Here is a 7,500-nt window from a genome sequence, read left to right as displayed (position 1 = left end):
GAGTTCCCGGCTACGAACATGCCACTAAAGAGGGTAGGAATAGTGGCCGTTACTGTGTCCTTTTAGGGTCACCATCTCGAGAGGGCCAGTATTATGAACCGCCATGATGGCCTGTCCTTGAGGCCTCAGTTGACTCGCCATGCCATCATGTGGAAGGTCTCAGTCCTCACCACAACTTGTGGATCTCGGTTGGAATCCAAAGAGATGAGACCATGTCCTTCCAGATGGCAGTCAATTGATCCCGAGAAAGGAGGGAGGGCAGAGGCGAGTAGAACTCCGATCATGATCGCCCTTCACCTCTCCTATGGTCCACCAGCGAGCTGCCGGTCGAACTTATCAACCATGGAAAGGTTGAACCCGATTGGGATTGAAGTCCTTCTTTTTTTTTTTTTTTTTTTTTTTTTTTTTTTCCAAAATGGAGAGGCGTGTGTCAATGTGATGAAGTGGTCGGGTTTATACTTCTCCTCCCCGTAGTGATGGTGACGGTGGCAGTGCAATCGGCCTCGTTTTCCCTCTTTTTTGTGACGGAATCGCCGCCGGGAATTTTCTTTTTTTTTTTTTTTTTTTTTTTTCCCAGTTTGCCTAATGCTCTGTAACGTCCCTACAGTTTATTATTGATCGTATCGACCATCTCCTCCAGGATCGCCCTGGCCTGTACATTTTCAATAAGTTCCCGTTTTCCCTGAGCAGGGCCTCCACAAAATCTCTTCAGCTGTGCTCTATATTTTTCGGTTAGTTTACAAATCGTAAAATAATGCTCTATGTCTGTTTCTTCCATGTTGCAAGGGCAGATTCTGTTTTGTTTTATCCCGAACCTGAACAGATAGTGAGGAAACCGTCCATGTCCTGTTAAAATTTGTGAAATCTGATAATTTGCAATAAATTGATTTGGAATCTGATTAATATGTTTTATCCAATTGTGTATATAGCTTTTTCGAGCTATTTTGTCTTGGGCCCAAAGTTGTTCCCATTTGTGATACAATTTTTTTTGTAACTCCTTTTTGATAAAATTCTTAGAAATTTGGACCCCTACTTCTTCTCCGAATCTTATTGCCTTTTTTGCCAATTCGTCTGCTATGTCGTTGCCGATGTTTCCACTGTGTCCTTTTACGTATGTTAGAATAATTTGGTTGTTTACTGAAGCATTTTGGAGCAGTTGCTTAATTTTAAATATATAGGGGTTGAGGTTTTCTGGATTATTTATCCCCTGTAGGACTGACAGGCTGTCTGTCAGCAAATGATAGGTGCTTCGATTTTGTTGTAAACTAATATATTCTATGGCCTTGGTTATAGCCATAGCTTCTGCTTCAAAATTGTTACTGTACTTTGGTAATGAATATTGTTTGGTGTCTAATAATTTTTGCTCTTTCATAACTACAAAAGCTGACCCAGCTCCAATTTCATTGCTTGAACCATCTGTAAAAATTTTGTAATCTGTTTCTTGATTGAGTTCTTTATTAAACTTAAATCTTAATCTTTTAGACGGATGAATTTTCCATTTGTCAATTTTTTTAGTAATAGAATCCGCATCGAAAATTTTGTCATTCCAAATAAACTGCTTTCCATTTTTGATAATGTTGTGTAGTTCTATCTCTTTTTCTAATTTTAGATGTACTGGTGGAACATTAGCTAAGACGTTTAATGCATTATTTGAAACTGTTTTATAGGCTTTAGTTATCGATATTAATGGTTTCCGTTGTATTGATTTCAATCTTTTGATTATGGTGCCAATGTTTCTATACCAGACTGGGCCTGCATAAGTTATTATTCTTTCCATTCCCCTTACATATATTTCCCTAAGTTGTTTGTTTTTAATACCTCTGTTTTTACCTGTAAATTTGTTTAAGTTAATTGACAAGTCGAACACTTTCTCTTTTATATAATCTAAATGCGGAAGGAAAGACAGGTTTTCATCTAAGATTACTCCTAATATTTTCATTTGCTGTACCTTTCTTATTTTATTGTCTCCTAATTTAAGTATTGGTGGGCTTTTTGAATATTTTCCTTTAATAACCATAAATTCGGTTTTTGTTGCATTGAATTCAATCTTTTTTTCGAGGCCCCATTTTTGTATTATGTTTAATGTCTGGTTTGCTTTATCTTGTAGCTTTCTTTTAGATGTTCCTTTAATTATTATTGTGATATCGTCGGCGAAAGCTTGCACATATGTTTTTTCTGGGTATTTTTCCCTCAGTACCTCTGTAATCATTATGGTCCATAGTAATGGACTTAATGGGGATCCTTGGGGGGATCCTTTTCTTAGGCAATACATTTTCTGAATGTTTTCGTTTTTGTACGAGATTTTCCGATTTGTCATGATTGCATTGGTTAATTTTATTAAATTTTTTGGGCAATTATTTTCTTCTAAGTACTTAATTATTTCTTTTTTATCAATGGTGTTGAATGCATTTTTGATATCCATTGATATAATCAAAGCTCCCTCTTTATCTAGAGAAGCTTGGTCTAATTTTTTCTTTATGTTCTCTAATGCTTGAATTGTCGAGGTATCGTGCTTGAACCCGTATTGATTTTTGGGGAATAATTCGTTTTTGTATAAGAAGTGATATATGCGGTCTTTGAGTAAGCTTTCTAGGATCTTTCCGAATATTGAGTTTATTGCAATTGGTCGGTAATCTGCAGGTGTATTCTGACTTTTCTTTTTGGGGATCAATATTATTTTTGATACTTTCCAGTCCTGAGGAAAATATCCTAGTTTTAAACAACAATTAAATATATTTACAAAAAAGGTATTTTGCTTTTGATTTATTAATTGAATAAATTCCGTTGTTAAGTTGTCCGGTCCTGGTGCGATATCTTTCTTTAGGTTCCTAATTATTGCTTCCACTTCCTGTTGCGTAAACTCCCCATCATCTTCAATGTCATTGTTTATTTCCTCTTCTTCGACTTTTGTTTCGTTTACTTCGTTTTCTCCTGCTAAATCATATAATTTACTTATAATATAGTCGACTGTTTCTGTAAGACAATTTGTTGATGAACCGTCCTCTTTTATCATGCTTTTTATAATGACTGCTTTTTTAATTTGATTCCGGGCTAATTTGTATCCTATATTAAAAGGATTCCTCGTTACTTTGGCTAAAAAATTTTCCCAATCCTTCTTTTTCGCCTGTGCAATATTTTCTACATATAATTTATGTTCTTCATAATATTGAGCTTTAAAGATTTCTCTTATATCCCCTCGACTTCTTTTGAACCGTCTTTTCATTGCTCTAACTTTTTTCCTTTGTATTTCTAGTTCCAGGTTCCACCAGCTTTTCTCTTGACCTTTTCCCTTGGTAATGCGTTTTTCATATTTTTTGTATAAGTTTTCCAATGTATTATAAAATTTTTGTATTAAATGCTCGACCTCCTGTACATTATTCAGATTTCGTGATTGTAATTCCCAATCCATCTTTAGTAAATCTGTTAATGCTCTTTGTTTCCCTGTTTTAGTTATTTTAAACATTTGTAATTTGGCCTCTTCAAATATTTCTATTTTGATGAATTTATGATCACTGTATGAAGGTTCATTTAAAACCTTCCAATTTTTAACTTCCCTAATCAAATTGTTTGAAACAATAGATAGATCGATCCAACTTTTGCCCCTTGAATTTTGGAATGTTGGTTCACTGTTCTTGTCGTTTATTAAGTTTAAGTTATTTTTAATAATAAACTCTAAAACTAATTCCCCTCTATCATCTAGTTTGTCACCTCCCCAACTGTGGCTTTTTGCATTAAAATCTCCTGTTATTAAAATGTTCTCTATATGTGTTTTTTGAATCACGTTCTCTATTTTAGTTAGTAGGTTCTCTATGTTCCCCTTAGGTGCTGCATAGCAGTTGATTAGGAGAAGTTGTTTGTTCTTAAATTTCATTATTACTGCAATAAAATCCTCTTCTATTTGTACTGGAAATATGTTGGTTACCCTTGAGTGGAATATGATGCCAACTTTTGGGTTATCCTCATGCGCAATAATTCTATCTTTTATTGAACATGGTATAATTTTACCTTTTAAGTGATAGGGCTCTTGAACTAATGAAATATGATGATTTCTCCTTTGTTGATAAATGCTTAAATTCTGATTCGCCTTAAAGGACCTGCCTAAGTTAACCTGTATCATTTCTAATTTTTCTGTTGAATTTAATTTTGTATTCACCATTTCTTTTCTTTTTTTTTTTTTTTTTTTTTTATACGAGGGAAAAGACTGTCTAAACCCGGAGTTGTCGTTTGGATACCGCTTGCGTATCCTGTCTAATTAGGGTGCTGTTAACTCAAGTTGGCGGAGAATTCTGTCGAGCTCCTGCTCCCTTCTGGCTTTGTAAGTAGGGCATGCCCTTGACATCATGGAATGACTTACCATTTCTGGTTCCCACCCGTCCTGCTTGCAGGCGCTGCATAGGTAATCTTCAACTCTGCATTCTTTGTAGTGATGTCTGCCACTACACTCAGTGCATCGCGGCGTCTGAGATCTACACCATTTTTGTGTGTGGCCGTATTTAGCACAGAAGGTGCATCTTGGAACATAAGTATTGTCGAATACTCGGCACCTATTCCATCCGATGTTTAATTGCTCTTTACCTTGCAATTGTCTCCAAGCTCTGTATTCCAAGCTTACGATTACCGTTTTTCCTTCTTTACCTTGCCATGTGGTTACTATTTTTATATCTTCTTCTGTACATGTTAATCTATTCTGTGAAATGAGTTTCCGAATTATTTCCTCAGATGTGAGTTCTTCATCTATGCCAATAATCTTTAATTCTGGTTTCTTACTTTTTGGCCTCTGCGTTTTCATTCTTGCTCTGAGTTCTGGGTCGTTTTCCATGAGGTTTTCTAGGTTTTTTAATCCTTCTTTTGACGAGGTTGACACTACCATTCCTCGCTTCCCCTCTCGCATTTCTGGGTCACTTAACCCGAGCTCCTGTGGGTCTATCCTTTTTTTTATGGCAGCTTGTACTTCTGCTGTGTTCAACGTCTCGGACGTGACTAAAAGTGCAAATTTGGCTCTCTGTTTTTCATTCTCATCCTTTTGCGTTTGTGAGAGATGGGAAATTTGGTTACCCTCTGTTGTCGTGCTCGTCCTACCTTTAACCGCATCCGCATATGATGCGACCGTTGTCGTTGCCTTTTGTTCTTTGTCTCTGGCACCTTCTAGCCTCGCTACCTCATGGGTGGCTTCCAATGCCAAATTTTTTGTCCTAGAAAATTCCGTCATGATCCTGTCTATTAACTTTTCCTTTTGTTGATCTCCAGCCGCCAATGCCAAGAGCGCCTTCATAAAGGACTTGTCCACTTTCATTAACTTTTTTAACAGCTGTTTTGCCCTAGAAGTCTCCTTTGTACTGTCTTGATCTATTCCTTCATCTTTGTGTTTTTCATGATCCTTACGATCTGTCTTCTCCTGTGCCGAATTCGGTTGAGACTGTGTCTCTTTGTTTTCCTCTAGTGTAGATTTACTTACCTTTTCCCTTCCTTTATTTGTGCTGGTTTTAGAGCTGAGGTGTCTATCCTGTGCGAGGTTCTCCCCTGTTTCCGGAGCTTCGTCATCTGAAGACCACCAGTCGTCTTCATGTTCTGAATAAACTGTAGTCAAACTCCCTTGATCATCACCATCATCTATAGGTGTTAGAGTGTGGTCCTCTTTTCCGGTAACTGCCCCCGGGGCTCTTTTTTCTAGTGGTTGTTTTATATTCGTCTTTGCCTTTACCGCTGGGCTGTTTCTCAACATTTCCTCTTTTGTCACTGAATTTTTTTTGTTCTTTCCCATGTTTACCTTTCAGCGAAACCAGGGTAGTCTCACCCAAAATAGCAGCCACGGATGTCGAGTAATCCTGTGTCCCTCCCTTTTCGGTTCGGATTGCAATAGTTGGAAGTTTCCTAGCTGTTTTTGTGAATTGCTGATGTTCCGCCAAATCTAGCCAAAAAAAAATTAGTAGGAAGGCAACACTGAAGATGTCTCCTGAATAATTAATTTTTTTGGCGTTCTCAATTGTGCTAGGCTCTCGCGGTTTTTTTTATGTCTATCTCCACATTTAAACGAATCTTTTGACACCTAAATTATCATCCCAGAGCCTCTAGAAGCCGAGATATGAATGCTATACTCAAAATGGTTGGGTCCCACAACAAGATGGCGGCCCCCACAAGGTCGTATGGTGGGAAAAAATAATTGTTAATTTCTTCTCGACGGTCGAAATTTGGCCAGATTCAGCTCACTACCCTATATCCTTCCTCTGCACAATTTAACACTATCACGGATAATTAATGTGCTCAATTGCTTTTTAATCGAACTTTGAACTCCAGGGGGCAGGCTCTACAGTTATGCCCAGCCAAGATGGCAGCCCCCATACCGGCGCATACACGTGGTAAGAAAGTTGATTTTTGCTGATAAATCTCCTGTATCTCGCTGAATCAAGCCGAGATGGTAGCGGCGAGGCTTCGGAACGTCCCAGGAGCGATGAGAGTGGCTTTCAAGGTGCGAAACAACTTTTTCTTGCCGAATTTCTAATTTGTTCGAAGTGAGGCCAGTGGCTGCTACCTCTAGCCCTAACCGCGATGTGCGTCGTTGATTTAGCCAGATTGCGGTCGCTTCAACGCCCGTCTCGCATCGCCCGAGACGCTCCAAGCCTTTATAAGGTCATGCGAGCAAATTTAGAGGACTACTTACAGATTTGATGATCGCAGAAGGCCCCGAAGCGGGAGGTACCTGGCTGTTTTCTGCCGGCCGAAGCAAGAACCTCAGGCGCGAAGCCCACGGAAAATGCACAGCTGTGGCTTTCCACAGGAAGGTCCCGACGCTGGTCCGGGCTCGGCCGCACCGCTTTTTACGGCGGCGAGCCTCGCCCAGTCCCGGTGCAGTGCCGTTCCTGCTTCTGGACCCCAGCCCGACCGGCTCAGCCCTCAGAGCCAATCCTTTTCCCAAGGTTACGGATCCGTTTTGCCGACTTCCCTTACCTACATTGGTCTATCGACTAGAGGCTGTTCACCTTGGAGACCTGCTGCGGATGTGGGTACGGTCCGGCACGAAAATCACACTCCCTCACTCGGATTTTCAAGGGCCGACAGGAGCGCACCGGACAGCGCAAGAGCCGCACTGCTCTACGGAGCCACCGTCCCTATCTCGGGGTGAACCCATTCCAGGGACTCGATCTCCTTACAGAGAAAAGAAAACTCTTCCCGGGGCTCCCATCGGCGTCTCCGAGCTGGTTTGCGTTGCCGCACTGGGCTCCGAAGAGCCGATCTCCGTAGCCGGGTTCGGGACTGTTAACCCGATTCCCTTTTGGTTGCAGCGGGGCGTCTCCGTATCACAGACTGAGCTGCACAAACGCGCCCGCTTCTGAAAGGATTTCTCCTTTCCCTAAGGACCGACTGACCCATGTTCAACTGCTGTTCACATGGAACCCTTCTCCACTTCAGTCCTCAAGGTTCTCACTTGAGTATTTGCTACTACCACCAAGATCTGCACCAGCGGCGGCTCCAGGCGGGCTCACGCCCGACACCTTCAACGCA

The 7,500-nt window shown here is 40.4% G+C and overlaps 1 pseudogene; it reads right to left on the bottom strand.

Moving 5' to 3' along the window:
• The window catches only part of LOC142793084 (large subunit ribosomal RNA), an 11,804-nt pseudogene that overhangs the window by 2,555 nt on the left and 1,749 nt on the right, over positions 1-7,500 (bottom strand).

This window comes from Rhipicephalus microplus, unplaced genomic scaffold, assembly GCF_043290135.1.
Source record: "Rhipicephalus microplus isolate Deutch F79 unplaced genomic scaffold, USDA_Rmic scaffold_273, whole genome shotgun sequence".
In the NCBI taxonomy this organism is placed as follows: Eukaryota; Metazoa; Arthropoda; class Arachnida; order Ixodida; family Ixodidae; genus Rhipicephalus; species Rhipicephalus microplus.
Note: the sequence above shows the minus strand (reverse complement) of the source record. Positions and strands in the feature narration are given on the sequence as shown.